This window comes from Gymnoscopelus braueri (genome assembly GCF_963280865.1).
Source record: "Gymnoscopelus braueri genome assembly, chromosome: 8".
In the NCBI taxonomy this organism is placed as follows: domain Eukaryota; kingdom Metazoa; phylum Chordata; class Actinopteri; order Myctophiformes; family Myctophidae; genus Gymnoscopelus; species Gymnoscopelus braueri.
The window spans coordinates 33,954,663-33,973,877 of record NC_137609.1 but is presented as its reverse complement, the minus strand read 5'-3'; positions in this window follow the sequence as shown (position 1 = coordinate 33,973,877).

Genomic DNA, 19,215 nt, shown 5'->3' with positions numbered 1-19,215 from the left:
CTTGCAGCTTCCTGGCATACTCCGGCCCCGCAGGGACCGCCGGGGCATCAGGTGGGCGACCGAAGATCAGCTCGGCCGGGGTGCGCATCTCTCTTCCCAGCATGAGGAGAGCCGGTGTGCACTCTGTGGATTCCTGCACCGCAGAACGACACGCCATAAGCACCAGGGGCAGGTGTTTGTCCCAGTCTCGCTGGTGCCGGGAGGTGACAATGGCCAGTTGATCTCCCATGTTCCGGTGGAACCTCTCCACTAACCCGTCACTTTGAGGGTGCAACGGGGTAGTGCGGGTCTTGTGTATGCCCAGGCGTTCGCACACAGCAGCGAACAACCGGGATTCAAAATTCGTCCCCCTGTCACTGTGGACGGATTCCATTACTCCAAACCGACTTATCATGCCCCCCACCAGGGCATCAGCGATCGTCTCCGCTTCTTGGTTTGGGATGGCATATGCCTCGGGCCATTTAGTGAAATAGTCAATAGCGGAGAGGAAGTAGCAGTTGCCCCCGTCAGAGCGTGGGTACGGCCCCGTAATGTCAATCCCTACCCTCTCCATGGGGCACCCCACAGGGAACTGTTGGAGTGGTGCTTGCGAGCGCCCAGTGGGGCCTTTGCGAGCGACACAGAGGTCACATCGGCGACAGAAGTCTGCAACGTCCCTCTTCTGCCGCCCCCAGTAGAAACTCTGTCGCAGACGACGAAGTGTTTTGGTGACCCCAAAGTGTCCAGACCCGCCCGCCCCGTGCATGGCTTTCAGCACTGCATCCTGCAGACCCTTAGGGACCACCACCTGCCACTGCTCCTCCCCGGTGGCTGCTGTCTTGAACGCCCGCTGCAGCACCCCACGGGACAGCCACAGTGAATCAAACATGGTCCACAGACCCTTTGTCGCCTTAGAGAAGGGCGCCACCACCTCCCATGGTGGACGCTGCTGGGCCTCCACCCACTGCAAGACAGGGTGTAGATCTGGATCGCTCTCTTGCTCGTGCCGCCATTCAGCGTTTGTCACTGTCTGTAGCTCCCTGCAGACGACCTCTTCGACCCGTCTGACGGCCGCGCACTCCTCCCCCTCCGCACGCCGTTCCAGCTCCCGCGCCTCTCTCCGCTCGCAGTAGCTGCATCCCTTCGCCGCACACGGCCGACGCGAGAGGGCGTCTGCGTTGGAGTGGCGAGCCCCAGGCCGGTGCTCAATCTTGAACTCGTACTCCTGTAGCTCCTCCAGCCACCTGGCGACCTGCCCCTCTGGCTCCCGGAAAGTCATTAACCACTGGAGGGCTGAGTGGTCAGTCCTTGTAACGAAGGGGAGGCCGCACAGGTAGTACTTGAAGTGTCGGATAGAAAGTACTACTGCCAGGAGCTCCCGGCGGGTGACACAGTAGTTCCGTTCAGCTTTATTAAGCTTCTGGCTGAAGTATGCCACCACTCTCTCTCCCTCCGGCCACGGCTGTGAGAGAACACCCCCCACCCCCACACCACTAGCGTCAGTGTCCAGTATGAAGGGCAGTGCGGGGTCGGGCGGGGCGAGGACCGTAGCCTCGCACAAGGCTTGCTTCAGGCCGAGAAATGCCTCCTGGCACGCCTCGGACCACACATAGTCTCTGTCTTTCTCTAACAGTCGGTATAGGGGCGACGCTATGGTGGCAAAACCTCGCACATGTCTCCTGTAGTACGAGGCCAGGCCGATGAAACTCTTCAACTGACCCTGGTCACGGGGGGTGGGCCACTCCTCCACAGCCCGCACCTTCTCGTCCATGGGGCCGATACCCTCCGCGCCCAGCTCGTGCCCCAAGAAAGTCACTTTCCTCCTCAGGAAGTGACACTTCTCCGGGTGCAATGTCAGACCTGCCTCCCTCACCCTCTCCAGAACTCACCTCAGGGACCTCAGGGCTGCCTCGAAGGAGCGGCCATGCACCAGGATGTCGTCCAGGTATACCAGGCACTCCTGGCGAGGGATACCAGCCAGCACTTTGTCCATTAGCCGGGCGAAAGTGGCGGGGGCGTTACAAAGCCCGAAGCTGAGGACCTTGAACTGCCACAGACCCCGGCCAGTGCAGAAAGCCGATTTGGGGCGGGATTCAGGGGAGATGGCCACCTGGTAGTAGCCGCTTTTAAGATCCAATGTGGTGAACCACGAGGACCCCGTGACTAAGTCCAAGGATTCATCGATGCGAGGGAGGGGGTACGAGTCCTTCGTGGTCACGTCGTTCAGCCGTCTGTAGTCCACACAGAATCGCCAGTCTCCATTCTTCTTTGCCACCATGACCACAGGCGACGCCCAGGGGCTGTCGGACGGCTCAATGAAGTCTGCCTGCAGCAGGTCATCTAAGGCCTTGTCACATGCCTGCTGACGAGCGAGAGGGACGCGGCGTGGGTGGCCCTTGATGGGGCGCTCATTTCCAGTGTCTATCACGTGCTCTGCCATGTGAGTCCTCCCCACCTCACTCTCGCTCATTGCAAAACTGTCCTGGAACTCCACCAGCAGCTGTCTCAGCTGTTCCTGCTGTTGCTTCTCCAGGTCCCCGTACTCCTCTCTCCACAACCCTCCTCCCCGGGGCAGCTCTCCTCCACCGCCCCCCCCCCCCCCCCGTAACCGCAGGGAAGGGGCTGGAACTTGTATGCTGTCTAGACCGGTGGGGGGGGCAGGAGTGACAGGGGACAGGAGCGTTGGGCTATCGGGCGGGGCTATAGCTGCTGACTGGCACCGGGGGTCCCTGGTGGCCATCGGCGTCTCCTCCCCTACCTGGGGAGACCACACCGGGCAAGGGGGGGAGCTGGGGGGCATGGGGGCGGGTGTAGGGGCAAACACAGGGGCCAGGGGGGACAGCTGTAGGCGGGGGGCGTTGGGCGGGGCCACGGGTGCTGCAGGGGGCTGACCCACCCCAGCAGTAAACATCACAGTCTCCCCCCTTTCTGGGGGAGGGGGGGCGGGGTAGGAGGGGGGGTAACCTGGCCACATGAACGGGTGAGTAGGGAAGGGGAAGGCAAGGGGAAGGTTCACCGGGGCAGCGAACCGTGGTATATGAGCAAAAGCACGGGGGTCGGGGTAGGGGAAGGAGCCGGGGAGGGCGGGGACGGCGAGGGGCAGCTTCAGCGTCTGGACAGACCGGGCAGGGGGCAGAGGGCCGGTAGCTAGAGGGCCCATGGCAACTGTAGGACCCCCCGGAAAGTTAAGTGTACCCCTCCCCATGTCCAACAGGCACCCCGTGTCCTGGAGGAAGTCCAGCCCCAGGATGCAGCAGTCCTGCACGTCCGCCACCCACACCAGATGGCGAAAGCGTCTGCCCCCCACACATAACCACAGCAGCCCCTTCCCTACCATGGGAGCCAGCTGGCCCGTGACCGTGCGGAGCTGCACCGCTGTAGGCTGCAGTGGTGTGCCGCTGGGCAGAACGTCCGGTCTCACCAGCGTCACCGATGACCCGGTGTCTACCAGGCCCACAGTAGGCACCCCCTGGACGGAGACAGCGACGTGGCAGGAGCCCCCACCACCGGAGCTCCCACGGACCCACCCCACCACGACAGGTGGAGTACCGCTGTCATCTACTTCAGGCTGATGAGGATGAGAAGGCGGCATGGTGCTGTCATCTACTTCTGCCTGATGAAGATGAGAAGGCGGCATGGTGCTGTCATATACTTCTGGCTGATGAAGATGAGAAGGCTGCATGATGCTGTCATCTACTTCTGGTGGGAATGGAGTCTCCCCCTCCCGGCTGTGCTGTCGGGCTCCCCCCGCTGGATGACGGGCCTGGACTGGCGACGTTGGGGCGGCGGTGAGAAGAGGGGTCCGCATATCCCCGTTTATGCGGACCCCGAGGTGTTTCCCTGAACCTGGCGAGCAGCAGGGCAGTTCCTGCGTAGGTGCCCGGGCTGGCCGCACCCCCAGCAGACCTGCGGCCCGTATGGCTGTCCGCGTGGTCCCTGCAGAGTCACCGCCCTCAGTAGCTCGGTCATCTCTGTCGCCCACGCTGGCGCCTCCTCCCTGGCGGGGCATCCCAACGCCGACCTCACCGCATGGGGGCTCACCTCGTGTCCACCGCTGGCAGCAGCGCTGCGCAGGCTCTCCCTCTCTGTAGCTGCCTCCAACGCCTCGAGCAGTGACTTCGGGTGCTGAAGCTGCACCTGCATGCGCAGGTCAGGGGGAGAGATGGCCCCGACGAACAGGTCAGTAGCCAGCTCATTCCGTGCCTCGGCAGGCATGTGACCGTATGCCCGCCGCACCTGGCTCTCAATGTCATTAGCAAGCCCTCGGAGTGACTCACCAGGCTTCCTGCACTTCCCTCTCAGCTCATTTTTCAGGAGCGCTGGCTGAGACCACGTTCCAAACCGCCTCTTAAGCGCCCCCACCAGGGCGTCGTAGCATCGTCGCTGCTCAGGGTCCAGCAACAGGAGGCATGAAAGAGCATCTCCCTCCAGACACAAAGCCAACTGCAGTGCTTTGTCCCTCACTGTCCACCTTCTAGCATCTGCTAACAGTTCGAATTGGGCATGGAATGCTTCCCAATCTGAGCTCCCAGTGTATTTGGGCGTCTTCACCGAGCCAGCAGACAGTGGCGCGTTGCCATGGTAACCGCTGGACGCGGTAAAATTGGCGGGAGACACGTCTCCCCTGCCGGCCCCCGCAGCGTGTCCTCCCCGGTGGTTATGGTTAATCATCCACGCTGGGGGGGCTTCCTCTAGCCGCGGCATGTCCATTCGTCCCGGTATCCCGTACGCAGCCTCGTCCCGTGGCTCCACTTTTATCTTCACCCCAACGGAGCTATCCATGCTAACCGGCTCGCCTAGCTAACTCACTGACTGAAGCTAACTAGCTAGCGCCCGACAAAACAGCGTCTCCTTACCGACAAAGTCTCTTTTTATTTTGTAGTTTTACTTCAGACACCAGTGTAACGATCCCAGGAAGTGGAGGCTGAGACGTAATCCACCGTTTAGGTTCCTTCTTTATTATATCTCTCATAGAGTACAATCAGGCTCAACGTAGCCACACACGTTAATCTCAAGAGGCAAAGAGACACACACAGAACCCGCAGCTGGCCGCTACAATATCATTCATTTATGAACGCTGTGTGTCAGTCTCTGTTATGAGGTGTATGCTGCCCCCAAGAGGTTGGTGGTGTGTATTGGTCTGAATGCAGTTAATGTGCGTCCAACAGCGATCCTATAGTTTGCATTGAAGAGGATCCAACTGCGCATGTCCAACTTAAAACGAGAGACAGAGAGTAAAGATCTCTGCGCACAAACATGTGACAGTCTGTAACCTATCAGTAACGTTATACAACGTAGAACATTTTTATCAACATTTGACATTTCATCAGGGCAGATTATACCTTTTACCCACTGGTTACTTAGTATTATATATTTACCTTGCTCATTTTAAATAAATTACAGGACGACGCAGATGTCAAAGTGAAAGTGATTTTTATTCAGGTCGGTGGGGGTGCGGCGCACTTGCGTCGGCCCCTCTATGCATCTAAGGGTTAATGTTGTAACGTTTTGTAGCTTTAAAACTACCACCATTGGATTCCTTGACACTGACAATGTAGGTTTAGCAGTTAAAATCAATGTTCCAGCTTATTTAGAGGCCGAGATATTAAAAAGCGTACATTTTAGGGTGGCCATTTTGTAAATGCCAATATGGCCGCCATATACACATCTGGGCAAATGCAAACATTGATTTTCTGATTCATTAGACAATAACCTTTCCAAAAATAGTTTAGCAAATCTTCAAAAAAATCCAACAACATTTTAAATCAAAGCATAAGGAACCTGTAGCACCCGAAATCCCCTCCCATCCACTTGCATTGAGTTGCTCACCCAGCGCATGAAGCGAATTCACCCCTTCTTCCGGGTTGGAAACTGTGATGGGCGTAGCCTATTTGGGGCCACTGTGATATGTTTAGTCTGGGAGGCATTGCGTCGGAGCTTGGACAGCAGGGGCGCGGCCACTGCGTTGTGATTCAAATCAACAGCCAATGAAGATGAAGAAAAGGGGGCGGGATCCACATGCAGTGGGTGTTGCATCTAAATAGGATCGACGGGAAGCAATTTCCCCTTGAGAAATTGCGGCCGCCATTGGTTGTACTGCTGTTTGCCTCTCGTCAGACTTTTTAGACGAGTTGCACAGCTCTCAGACCGGTAAGAGGCGTGTCCGCTCAGATTCTGAGCGTAAGCTACATCCCGCCCACAAATACCGGGGCTCTGGCCCAGAAGTTCCTCGCCAGAGCTGGCGAAAACTTCTGGGAACTCAGATTATGATACGTTCTGCGTCACAGAAAGTGACGCGTTTTACGTCACAGAGGTGCGCGGCCCCGTGCGCAAGCTTGTGCATAAGCTCGTGAGTCGAGCCCATTGGTCGAAACCGTTTTCGCCCGTACGTTGTGCAGTGGCCCCGTCCGTTTAAGCTGCAGTACCTACGAATGGCCAGCATGTCCAATGCACTTCACAGCTAGCCCCCAGAACCACTGGGTTCTGGGGGCTTGCCGTCACCGTCACTGTCTTCAACCTCGACTTACTGCCTGAGGACCTCAGGCTGTTCTCAGGTTCATAAAGGGTTAATAACTCATAAAACTATATAGGCCAGGACATGAAGTGCCAAATTTAATCAGTAAAATCTTCAAATCTATCCTAAAACAGTGTACGGAAGTTGAAATATGTGTATTGTAATAAGCTTTCTTCTCCTGGTTTTAACATCATTGCAATAGTCAAGTTGCAATTTAATATGACGATTTTTTTACACACACACACACACACACACACACACACACACACACACACACACACACACACACACACACACACACACACACACACACACACACACACACACACACACACACACACACAGGCACACACATATGCACACACACACACTCTCACACACACACACACACATACGCATGCACGCACGCACGCACGCACGCGCACACATGAATAAATAAATAAATAGACGTGGATTTACTTTTTTCTATCCCCTAGAACCTTAACCTCAAATGATACATGCCTCAACCTGGCTCAACCTGCCTAATCCTAATACTGCCCCTAAACCTAATCCCTATCATCTCTGATCCTCTAGCCCCTAGTACTGTACTGTAGCATTGCGCAGTGACAAAATGTCCCTATTTTGGAGCCTAATGGTCACCTTTCTATCCTTGTGATAGAATATGATCACATGGAAATGTGATAATGTTTGTTCCCACCAAGATAGAAGAGTGAGTGCACACACACACACACACACACACACACACACACACACACACACACACACACACACACACACACACACACACACACACACACACACACACACACACACACACACACACACACACACACACTGTGCACGCACGTACGCACACACACACACACACACAATTTAATCATTAGCGATTAGTGACTCCAGAGGATCAGATTTATATACTCACAGCTAGGTGTATCACATTACATCCTTTTGGAAAACAAGCACATCAGATTTGACCGTGAACGCAGTAAAATCCGTGGTGCTAATTAAACTCGATGAGTGTACAAATGGTACCGAATGGACCTGTGTAAGGGCCCCGTAAGGGTCCATCCGGTTCCATTTCCTCTTCGGAGTGTATGGGCTCCTTCAGGGGTAGCGCCCTGCCACATTGTCATTCATGGCGAGGGGGCTGAGAGATGCATAAGAGCGATGTAGGGGCAGGGAGAAGAGTGTGTTGAAATGAACGAGGGACGTATTAGTTATTGCAATTACCAGCTTCTATAATATAATCACTGTGATTAGTTGCTAACAGATTGGGCAGGATGATATTGGAACAAAAGAGAGAGAGAGAGAGAGAGAGAGAGAGAGAGAGAGAGAGAGAGAGGGGGGGGGGGGTGAGACTAATAGAGAGAGGGGGAGAGAGAACCACCGCCTACTCTTTCTGACTCAGAAGTTACAGCATACAGCAGTCATGGCAATATTTCTCTCCAGATTATGCTATGATTCACCTCATGTCTGTCAGCCAAATGAGTGACAGCAACTGCCTTACCACTCTTTTAGTGAAATGATTCACAGTACAGGTACAATCACAATTAATCACAGCTACAATGCATGCCAATATTCATAATGTTTGACTTTCTCCCCGTTTTCCTCACTAGCCCTTTCCATTGGCAGAGAAAGGTCATTTACAACTAAACATTGCTCTCAAGAATATATTTGAAAAGCGAGAAATAAATTATATTTCATCAATACTTCCTTGTTTTCCGAGGCGACGTGTTGCGCTGAACGGACGGCCAACGCAACACTTGATTACTTTCATTACCGTAAGCAAGGAAATACTTGGTTCTGTTCTTACTTTTGGGTCAATTTATTTATTAAGTAGCCGTGTGCCTCAGGGTTTAATCATTCTGTTGGGGGCTATTTCTCAACAACGACCAGTGCCCCGTCAATTATCCCTTGCGTAACTTACAATGCTGAGTCGGCAGCGGTGGGTTTTCAAACCGCTCGGTGCGGCCACTCGCTCAGCTAACACCTCGTTGGGGGGCACCTCACCTCACGGGGCTCAAACCCACTGCTGACGGTGCGCCTGCCTTGCAACGTTGCGATGCAATGCAACTTATCAGTGGTGTGCAGAAACGTTACTTACCAAGGTAACATTTGTTCTCTGAAGTTAAAATAATGCCTTTAATTATAGTCTGTAGTAGAGATGGACAGGAAACAGGGGGAGAGAGATGGGGAGAGACATGCTGCAAAGACCGTCGGGAAAGGGACTCTGACCCACGGTGCGCTGTCAGGCTATACTTTGGCCAGCGGTCCGGGCCAGTGCTGGTGATTTTAATCATTATGCAATCTCAGGATATCACAAGAAGTAATTTTCCTCTCCATATAGAAACCACATTAAAAAACTATATATATAAAAATAAAAATAAAGAAGCAATGTTGATTAAATTCATTGTGATACAGATCTGATGTCCACGCCACCGGGTCAATACTGACACAACGGCAGGAGAGAGATTATGTTTTAGCTCAGTCAGCTCACTCTTCTTTCTTTCTCAGAGTCTCCCTGCTCCCAATTAGGCCTGTTGAGAGAACTCCACACACCTCTCTCTCATCCTGCTCTTTGATCAACAACATTCTCTCACTTCAATCCTGTTTTACATTATTCTTTCCTAACCCTTTCTCTAATGGGGTTCCTTCCCAGAGGTACTACTCCTTCTGACATTCCAGGGTTGTTTATTTTCATTTGTGCTTTTTTATGGATATGGATTTATAGTCAATGCTCTCCTTGTGTGGTATATGCATGAAAGTGACAGCAAAAAGATCAAACAATCAGTGAGCAACTTGAGACACATGCCTAATTTATGCTCCGTTGCACGACTGTGTTGTGCACCGAAACTAGCAGAATAGTAGAATGGTTGGCTATTGTCGGCAGTGGTGTAAAGTAACTAAGTACATTTACTCAAGTACTGTACTTAATAAGTACAATTTTGAGGTATTTTTTACATTACTGGAGTATTTCCAATTTTCAGTAATTTTACTTCTACTCCACTACATATCAGAGGCAAATATTGTACTTTTACTCCACTACAATTATATGAAAACCTTAGTTACTAGTTACTTTGTAGATTATTATTACAAAACATACATTAACCACTTTAACCTTATATACATTTCGGCCCTTTGAAAATAGCCGATCTTCAAGCTCACAACGCGTCGCATCGCCATTTTCAAAATATTTTTCATACATTTTATACATTTGAAAACCTGTGTAATGGGACATTCTGCATAATCAGTACTTTTACTTTTGTACTTTAAGTATATTTTGATACCAATACTTTTGTACTTTTACTTAAGTACTTTTTTAATTGTAGGTGTGCCCCAGCATCGTGCGACGAAGTGTGAACCGGGCTTCGGGCGTTAATAATATGTCAGAGTAGTGCAGCTGATGAAGAATCGATTGCGACGGTAAAGAGAACCATGTCTGTGTCTGTCTCTGTGCAGATCACAATATTAGCTCATACATCAGGATCACATTCCGGTACTCGCCAGCTGGTCTCTCATATAACCTCCTTCAGGAAAACACAAATACCAATAAGTTGCTGCATGGTCATAAGGGCGCTTCGCCAAATACCACAATAAGTCACGCAATGTCTAAGAGTAATGTGGCAATACTTATTTGAATGAGCAAATCTGGGTATCAGGACAGTTGATAGCAGATATTTTTGTTTTCTTGTTCCCTTGGTGAATGTCTTTGCTAATGCTACCTTGATGTGACTTTAACGACCCACAGATGTTGAAGGAGCATTTCAAGCTCATAATGGTTCGCAAACCCGTTGTGGGCTTGTAGATCCAGTTTTGGCTAATTTTCCCCCCAGAATATGTATGCTGTGCTTCAACTGGTTAAAGTAGTCATTCATGGGGCACCCGGCGGCTCACTTGGTGGAGCACATACCATTAAGGCACAGTCCTTTTGCTGCCGACCTGGGTTCGAAATATCCGACCCAAGGCCCTTTGCTGCATGTCCTTCCCCATCTCTCTCCTGCCATTTCTCAGAATGTCCCAGAAAATAAATAAATAGTAATAATTAGTTTTAATAAACACTTTTGGTGCAACTTAGACACATTCTTTCAGTGGTGCCTTTTCGATTCTTCAGTGGTGCTTCTGGCTTGGCCAGGCACTCACCTTTGTGCGGCCGTCACCTTGATACAATGAACAGTACAATACAATGAAAAATTCAACAGCAACGTTTCGAGAAACAAATCACACAGTAACTATCTACACTGATATGTTTGTCTGTTTTTTGGGTGAACCACCCCTTTATGTAAGTGTGTTCTTTCAAAGAGTTTGAAACATCAGTGTGGTCTGCATAGACTACATTAGACTTGTGTGGGAAATGGGAGAGTCTGTGCCCTATTCAACGTAGAAGTGACCCCTGCAGAACCCCTGCAAGCCCGCACCCATGCCTTCCGTACCCATAGCCATCTCACTTTCCCTTCTGTCCGTCCCTGCTGATAACTTGAAAGGGACAATGGGAGAGGCTATAATGGAGAATGTCTGAATAACCTATTCAGACATTGGTTATAATGTTGTACTATTATAACAGATTATAATTGTGAAGAATGCATCGATACGTAGCTGAGGAACTCAATGCTCGGTGTTCATGGACTGAACTGTCTGAGGCCATAATTGGCTATTTCCTTGTAGACCACTGCAACCTATACGGTTTGTCCTTTAGTCCAGTAGCATGTAGTGACACACTTATGTGTCAATACATGTATCTTGCACCCTTTGTGCCTCAAGGAGTCAGAAGAGGTTAATTAAGAGCAGCTAATGGGCTGTTTTCAACTTGTCGTAGTGGGTGATGGTGTTGTCTGGTTTTATATCTTGTGCAAATTTACGTACTCAACAGATGTATCTGGCTATAAAAAGACGGAATTATCCTAATTAAAAATATAATGATGTTGCTTAGCCAGCTTGTGAGGCCAACATAAAGACACAGAATGTGAGCTCAATGGCTTGTACAGTAAGTAGACCTTACAGTTGTAGAAGTATGTCGTTACTTTTCCTTGTTTCTATTTGTGGTATACTAGAATAAAAACAAACCTGAGGCCGATTCTACAAATGCCTTCTAATCTAAACCAGTAATTCTTTCAAGATATATTTTTTAAATTAGTAAATCAGATTTTTTTATATGCGAACTCTAAAATAACACAGATGCTTTCCAGTTTTTAATGGGTTAAAGGACGACCATTTTTGTCTACTCGTCTGTGTCTCAGAGCAGGGCTGTGGACAGCCGCCTACCAGTGACATCATCGCTGGAAATCCAAGCTAATAGAAACGGCAGGCTTTCTATTCCTGGAAAATGTGTATGCTATAATGGAAGCTATTGTTCTCGCGTTAATAAAAATACAAATAAAGAAAACGATGATATCACTGGTAGGCGGGTTTCTGAAGTGTCCACAGCCATAGATATAGAAACCTAGATACCTCATTGGCCTCTGCAGTTCATTGGAGCGACTGGTATCTCAATACAAGGCTCTTCCGCAGGGCTGTTTGACTACTGACCAATCACATCGCGTTGACTACTGGCCAATCACAGCGCCTCTAACTGACTAGTTGCTGCGCGGCTGCCTCTTAAGAAAAGACCCGCCCCACCTGCCTCTGATTGGCCTACCGAACGCCCCCTGCTGAAGCGGAAGGAAGTGATAGGCTAGCCCTGCGGAACAAGGAAGCGCGCCCGAGATACGAACGCTTCAGAGCCGAAGGAGGCGTCTACCTTTATATGTCTATGTCCACAGCCCTCCACAGCCAAGTCAAGTAGTCAAGTAGAGGGCCATTTTTTACCATTTTAGTCGCATTCTAACTCGCTCTAGTCTAGCGAATGGCTAGTCCTTCAGGATAGTGAAATTACTAATTTAATTCAATTGTGATCTGATTTATTTCAAAACAGGCAGGTAATGTTAGCTAGCCGCGGCTGTCCCCCAGCTAACTGTCTGCACGACACAGATTAGAGATGCGCCTACGCATAAATCATCCACCCGCAGAAATTATTTTCTCCAATTTATAGACCTGCACACGCCAAGCACCCGCACGGACATAACTTATTAATCATACAGTACTGTGAGAAGCCCAAATGAAATGGAAATGTCCGTTTTCGCTGCAGTAATGCTCTCCCCACCCCAGCTGCGGAGCTCCCCCACTCTCGTAGTGGACGCACCTGGCAAACATACATACTCAAATCTCACAGCGACAAAAGCTGTGAGTGTCTTATGATTGGTTGGGGATGAAAGAGGGGGAAATGACAATAACCCAGAAATGTATTTAAAATCCTCCTTCCATTCCATTCCAAAACAAAGCACAATACATTGTTTACGGTAGTGTGTACTGTGTTTTTTTAGATCAATTGATTGGCAAAATAAATAAATATAACTGAGGGGGCCGTTGCAGCACCTAAACAAATGTTTACTTGGTTTATTGGGTTGGGCCAGCCTTGAGTTAAATGTTCCATTCCAAAATGACATTATTCACAATAAGTATGAATCTCAAGACCTTCGAGAATCTCAAGACCTTTGCCTATATGTGTTTTGGAAATGTAACAGGTTGTGGAATTAGTGTAATATTTTGTGTCATGTAACCCGATATAAACATTGTGTATTGAGAAAGTTTTGAGGACCAATTATAGGTTGACAAAAAAAAAGGGATAATTATTGGTCAGTGGCAAATGCTGATACAATTTAGGCCTATTCTATATTCTTTGCAACTACTATATTCACACAATAAATTCAGTGTTATATATTAAGAGTGTAGCCTACAAATGGAACCAAATTGGCCCGTATCGGGTCCAGTCAGTATTTTACATCTGAGGGCGTGTCGGTACAAGCAAGCACATGTATTAATAGTAAATGGATAAATGAACACCCCGAATTTTACAGTGAGTGTACACATCACTCTCTCGCTCTCTGTATCTCATTTCCCCACTTCCTCTATAACAAGATAAAATGAGATGGAGGGATATAAGCGAGAGATAAACGATGGGAGAAGCAAAAGATATGGATGGAGATTAGAAAATAGCTTCTGCATTTAAAGCGAGTTTCAGAGCAACAAATGCAGAGAGTGGGCAGAGTAATGCCCAAGATTTATGTTCTACAGTAGTCTGTAATAATATATTGCATAAGCTATTGAACCATTTTTCTCCATAGATGTTGCATTGTTGCTGCTTGAAATAAAACACTCCCTGGCCTAAATCATGTTTGTTAGTTTCTTGGTTCGTTTTTTTACATCAGGGACCAAATTGAGGAACTTGTGAACCACGCTAGTGAGGAGAAAAGCCTGATTTGTACAGCCTTTGTCGCTCATCGAAAATAATCTACAAGCTCACATTGCGTCACGCAGCGACACAATGAGAACTTGTAGATCTGTTATTTTTGTTGCGTGACACCTGCACACAACTAAATATAACTCAGGTTTAACGATCTAACTTCCACAATTTGTTTCCTTTTCCCTGCCTGATAAGCAGTATTCCTTACTTCTGCTCTGTTGTTTCTGAAGGTGACTCTCCCTTTTGTGGTTTTCTCTATTATTGTTATTCCTGTATCATTCTGTATCATTTGCCTATGCACTTAGTTTTCATTGTTTGCACCACAACGCGAAGAAACCAAAACAAAAAAACACAGAAAGAAGAATACGTGCATTCGTATGAAGTAGTACAGCGTAAGATCTGATCTGAGGCCAGGGAAGAAGCGTGTAATTGAAGAACGCAGCGGTGAGGTCAGGCAACATTCTGCAGCAAGAGTGAAACATAGGAGAACGCAACTACAGATCTGCTGTGGTTAACAACGCGGGGGTCGATAAAACCTCATCGTGTTACCCTTCAGAAGCAAAAAGGGGAGACGGGAGAGGGGTCTCTCTGACCGAGGCAGAGCGGTGGGAGACATTTCTGCAGTGCGTCGAGTATAGTGTGGAAGTGGAGGAGATTGCACAAAGGGAGGAGGAGAGTGAAAGAGGCTGTGGAGTGGACCTTTTGTCTGAAAAGGTCGCCCGAACCGCTTCTCCTCTCCGGCTAATCAGAGAGCGATGGGGTGGACACTAATCACCTGGCCGGAAGGTCACGAAAGGTCACTAAAAGTTTAAAGGTCACGGCAGCCTCGACTGGATGGTATTACCTGTCCATCATTTCATTTTTTTGAGTGACCTATTCTTATAGGTGTGTTTGTTGTTTGTTTGTGTGTGTGTGTGTGTGTGTGTGTGTGTGTGTGTGTGTGTGTGTGTGTGTGTGTGCGCGCGCGAGCGCGCGAGCGCGCGTGTGCACACGTGCGTGTGTGTGAGTTATAGAGATGACTGCAAATACTTAGAGACATGCAACTTTTTTGCAAAGAGACAAAGGGATACTGGAGAACAGAACCAAGAGTAGATGTAATGCACATCTAAGACCACAGTGTATTGATCAGAGAAGAACAATCTATTAGAAAAGTAGGACAGCGTACAAGGAACAGGTTACAATAATATGGAGATGGATATCTGAGAGGACATATCCACTTGGGGAAAGAAATATGTCCACTTTTGCAAAATGGTAGCTGGCATTAAAAAAGACAATAAAATAAAATCAAACTTTATTTATGTAGTAGCAGGTTTACAACAGCCGAGCTGACCAAAGTGCGGTACATGGTCAAAACAAAAAACAATCAAAAGCATCAAAGCAGAAGAAAAACATCAAAACAATTCAACAAAACAATTCAAAGCATCAAAACACAAGAAAAACATCAGCGGGTAAAATGCATTAACACAGAGCAAGAGGTGCAAAGTTAAAAACAAATTAGGTAAACTCAAATGAAGTTAAAAGCCAAGGAGAACAGATGGGTCTTTAAGTAAGGCTTTGAAAACCCTAATTGACAAACAAACAAAAAACAAGCAAACAAAAAAACAGTTACTGACATTACAGGTTACAGTCATGTTACCTGGAAACCTTTGCTTACACACTAATTATCTTTGCAGGAAGGTTAGAACGGAATCAATTCCCCCTTTGAATTATCTATTTTTTATTACAATTATGTGAATATATTGTAATGAAAATCACATCTTTGAGAGGTTTTGAGGTCAAGAAGCTGGCAGTTTTCTTGGCACCACTGTAATAGTTGTGCCACCTCCTCCATGTACTGTAGGCCCTCTCGTCAGCAAACTTGACAATGGTGTTAGAGCTATTTCTGGCCACACAGTCATGGGTGATTTACAGAGTACAGCCAAGGGCCCAGTGCACATCCCTGTGGGACTCCCTGTGGGGCTGAGGGTGAGGGTTAGAAGTGTGACTGTGACTGTCCACCCAGACTACCTGTGATTTGGGAGTTAGGAAGTCCAGGACTTCCTAACAGGATAATGCTTAATGATTGACCACATGAATAACCTTCTTTTTGTACTGACTGCTCATAACTATACTTAAACAGTGTTATAAGCAGATTTTAATACATTAAAAGTATGATTATCATGCACTTTTATTGGTCTACTTTTGTGGGGACAGAGATACAGAGATAAGATAATAAGATAATCGATTAATAATCAATCCCTATTTTTGGCATGTCATTATAGACATTTTTTTTTTTTAAATGCCCCAATTTTGTTTATCAAAAATAGTGAAAACAGCTCACGATGTGTCGCGTTGTGATACGTTGTAAGCTTGTAGATCTCCACCATTGTGTGACAAAGTATAAAATAACGCCTAAGTGGTTAATCGATTCATTGAGTCATACACATTTTTAAGAGTATAAAAAACACGCTTCTCAATTAATCATTTAATCAAAAAAGTAATCGATAAAATAATCGCCAAGAAAATAATCAACATTTGCAGCCCTAAGAGATGCATACCGAGACAGAAACAGACAGAGATACAAACAAACCTTGTTCTAGACTGCTAGGCCCTTAAAGGAGTAGTTCACCCAAAAAAAATCTTATTTTCTATCAATAACACACCCCATGAAGCCTTGAATACATGGAGGTTTAGTTTTTGAGCCATTCCTGAGCTAATAATTCGATGACCGGGTCATCGTTCTATAGGAGATGGAGACTTTTTGAGTCCGCCGGTCATCAAATTATTGGCTTAGAATTGCGACAAAAACATAAAAAATCTCCATGAATTCAAGGCTTCATGGGGTGTGTAATTGATAGAAAATAAGTACTTTTTTGGGGGGTGAACTATACTCCTTTAAGTGCCACATTGTTAAAAACAGCTGAACAGCTCTCATGTGACAGATACAGAGGACACTATTATGATGAAACGGGTGGACTAGTGTGAAGCGCAGTCAATGGCATGATGGGTGGGGTGTGGCAACGGACCTTTTGTATTTTCCAGACCGATGAAGGGTGCGGTGCCCTTGGTGAAATCGGTTAATATTTGATCAGTGGGCGTGTCGCAAGTGAACTCAATCATGACAAATCAAATGACTGCTTTTCATTACTTTTAAGAGCAGTGTGCTGCGCTCAGCGCAACGTGTACTGGCAATGTTCACACCATCATGGAAGAAAAGCCTTGGAATATGTAATTTCTCCCAAGAGCAAACTGATGTCCTTGTGTGGGAGGTGCAGAGTCATCAACAACAAATCTACAACACCTCAAACAGACCGCCAAGAGCAGATTATGCAAAATTATCTTGGAAGGAAATGACTGGCACTGGTTCTATGAGAAGTGTTTCTCAGTGTACAGCCAAGTCCATGAGTCCAATTCAACTATGCGTATGTTCTTCCGCAGGGTCCGCATGGACATAACAGACCCAAAGACTGCTAGGAGGTCCGCGCAGCAGTCATTTATACTGTAGGCCTACATGTCCATGTGACCTGGCCATGAGACATGTTGAGCACTGGACTATGAAAGGAAAAAGTCTGCAGGACTCTCCATCCATGTACAGGGTCTTCTTCTCCCTGTTTTAAGCACCATGTAAGCACCTTAAGTAACGGTTCAATGACGTCTGGCAACAAGCCAAACAGAACCTGGCATGGTAAGATAAAGATAAACCTTTATTGATCCCCAGAGGGAAGTTCGGGTGTCAGCAGCAACAGCAGTAAGAATGAAACACAGGAAAGGCCACTGGAAAGGCTGCGACACGCGTCAAGGGAGGAAAAAAAATAATTGTGAAAACAGGTTAGATTTCTGCATTGCTCCAACTCAGCTCAGAAGGTCTGTGACTGTGCCACACGTTCACGCTCCAAAATAGAACTGAACTTTGAAGCACCTGACACACTGCACAGTGTCAGACGTGTGTGTGTGATCAAATAATCAAACGCACCAATTTTCTTTACACTGGAGACGTCAATTAGACGTGCCAAAACTTGGTGACGCGTCTCTCAGAGCTCGCTTCTATTTGGGAGCGAGGTTATGTGGCGTAGACCGTCTGAAATGAGTTGGAGCAGCGCAGAACGGTAAACCCCTTTTCATTTGTATCTTCTCTTGATGTGCGTCAGTGGCGCTTTCAGAGTGTCACGGCCTTGAGAGATGGCGTCAAACAGGTTTTGACGCGTCCAAATTGCTGTGCATTTGATCACGTGGTGCGTGTCTGACACTGGCAGTGTGTCAGGGGCTTAAGAATCAAGAAGAAACCAAACCAAAATAAATAAGAATCAAAACACAAATAGGTCTAAATAAAACAATGCGCTGCTGGCTCTAATATCTGCTCTGTATCTCTGAGAGTGGGTGAACATATGTACAACCTATCAATAAACGATATACTTGTGCGCAGTGAATGCATGTTTGTGTAGTCCCTGTCACTGCCAACCCTGCTGTTAGCTCTGGGCAGGGTGTAGACCAGTGCTTCTCAAACTTTTATATATTTGATATATATTTGGCCGCGGACCCCCATCTGAAAATATGTTGTGCCAGGGACCCCCAGAAGCAAAGAATTGTGTTAAAATGTTTGCTTTAAAAGAAATATATTTAAAGATTTGCACGAATCTTCAAGATTTAAAAAAAAATAGCAGATCTACAAGCTCATAGTGCGGCACTCGGTGCCGCGCTATGAGCTTGTATATCTGCTATACCCATTTTGTCTCGCCCACAGACTTAGAGATGATAGATAGAGAAAAAAAGTGCACTTCTTCCACCCAACAGCCGCAAATAAACCTCAATAGAGGTTTCATCAAAGCTCAGTCAAGCCATCCAGTCAGGTGACAAGCTCCAAATCAGACACATCAAAGGAATGATGACGCATGCCCTCGCCTACAGCACCAGTATAACTCAGAGCGGTGCAGTTTCAACAGAATCCTTCCTTACTACAATGGACAGGGTCCAATTGTTGTTACTCACTAAAGTAAATACTTTTTGAAGTAGCTGTGTATGCAAATAGAATAATGTGGGACACGGTGTAACAGCCAGGGTTGTGGAAGGCAGATTTCTCAGGGAGAGAGAGAGAGAGAGAGAGAGAGAGAGAGAGAGAGAGAGAGAGAGAGAGAGAGAGAGAGAGAGAGAGAGACCCATTAAACCACAGAGGCTTTGAGTGTCCACAGCAACCCAGATCCTTTGTTATGCGGAGCAACACACACACACACACACACACACACACACACACACACGCGCGCGCGCGGTCACACACGGTCACACACACACGGTCACGCACGCACGCACGCACACACACACGGTCACGCACGCACACACACACACACAGAGTTCACACATGTGTACACTACATGTTGCAGGTTGTTTTGTCTTGTTTACTGTTAAGCTATTATTTTCTACTTTACAGTTTCCCTTTGTAACTGAGACACTTGTGTTCATGTAACTTCCATGC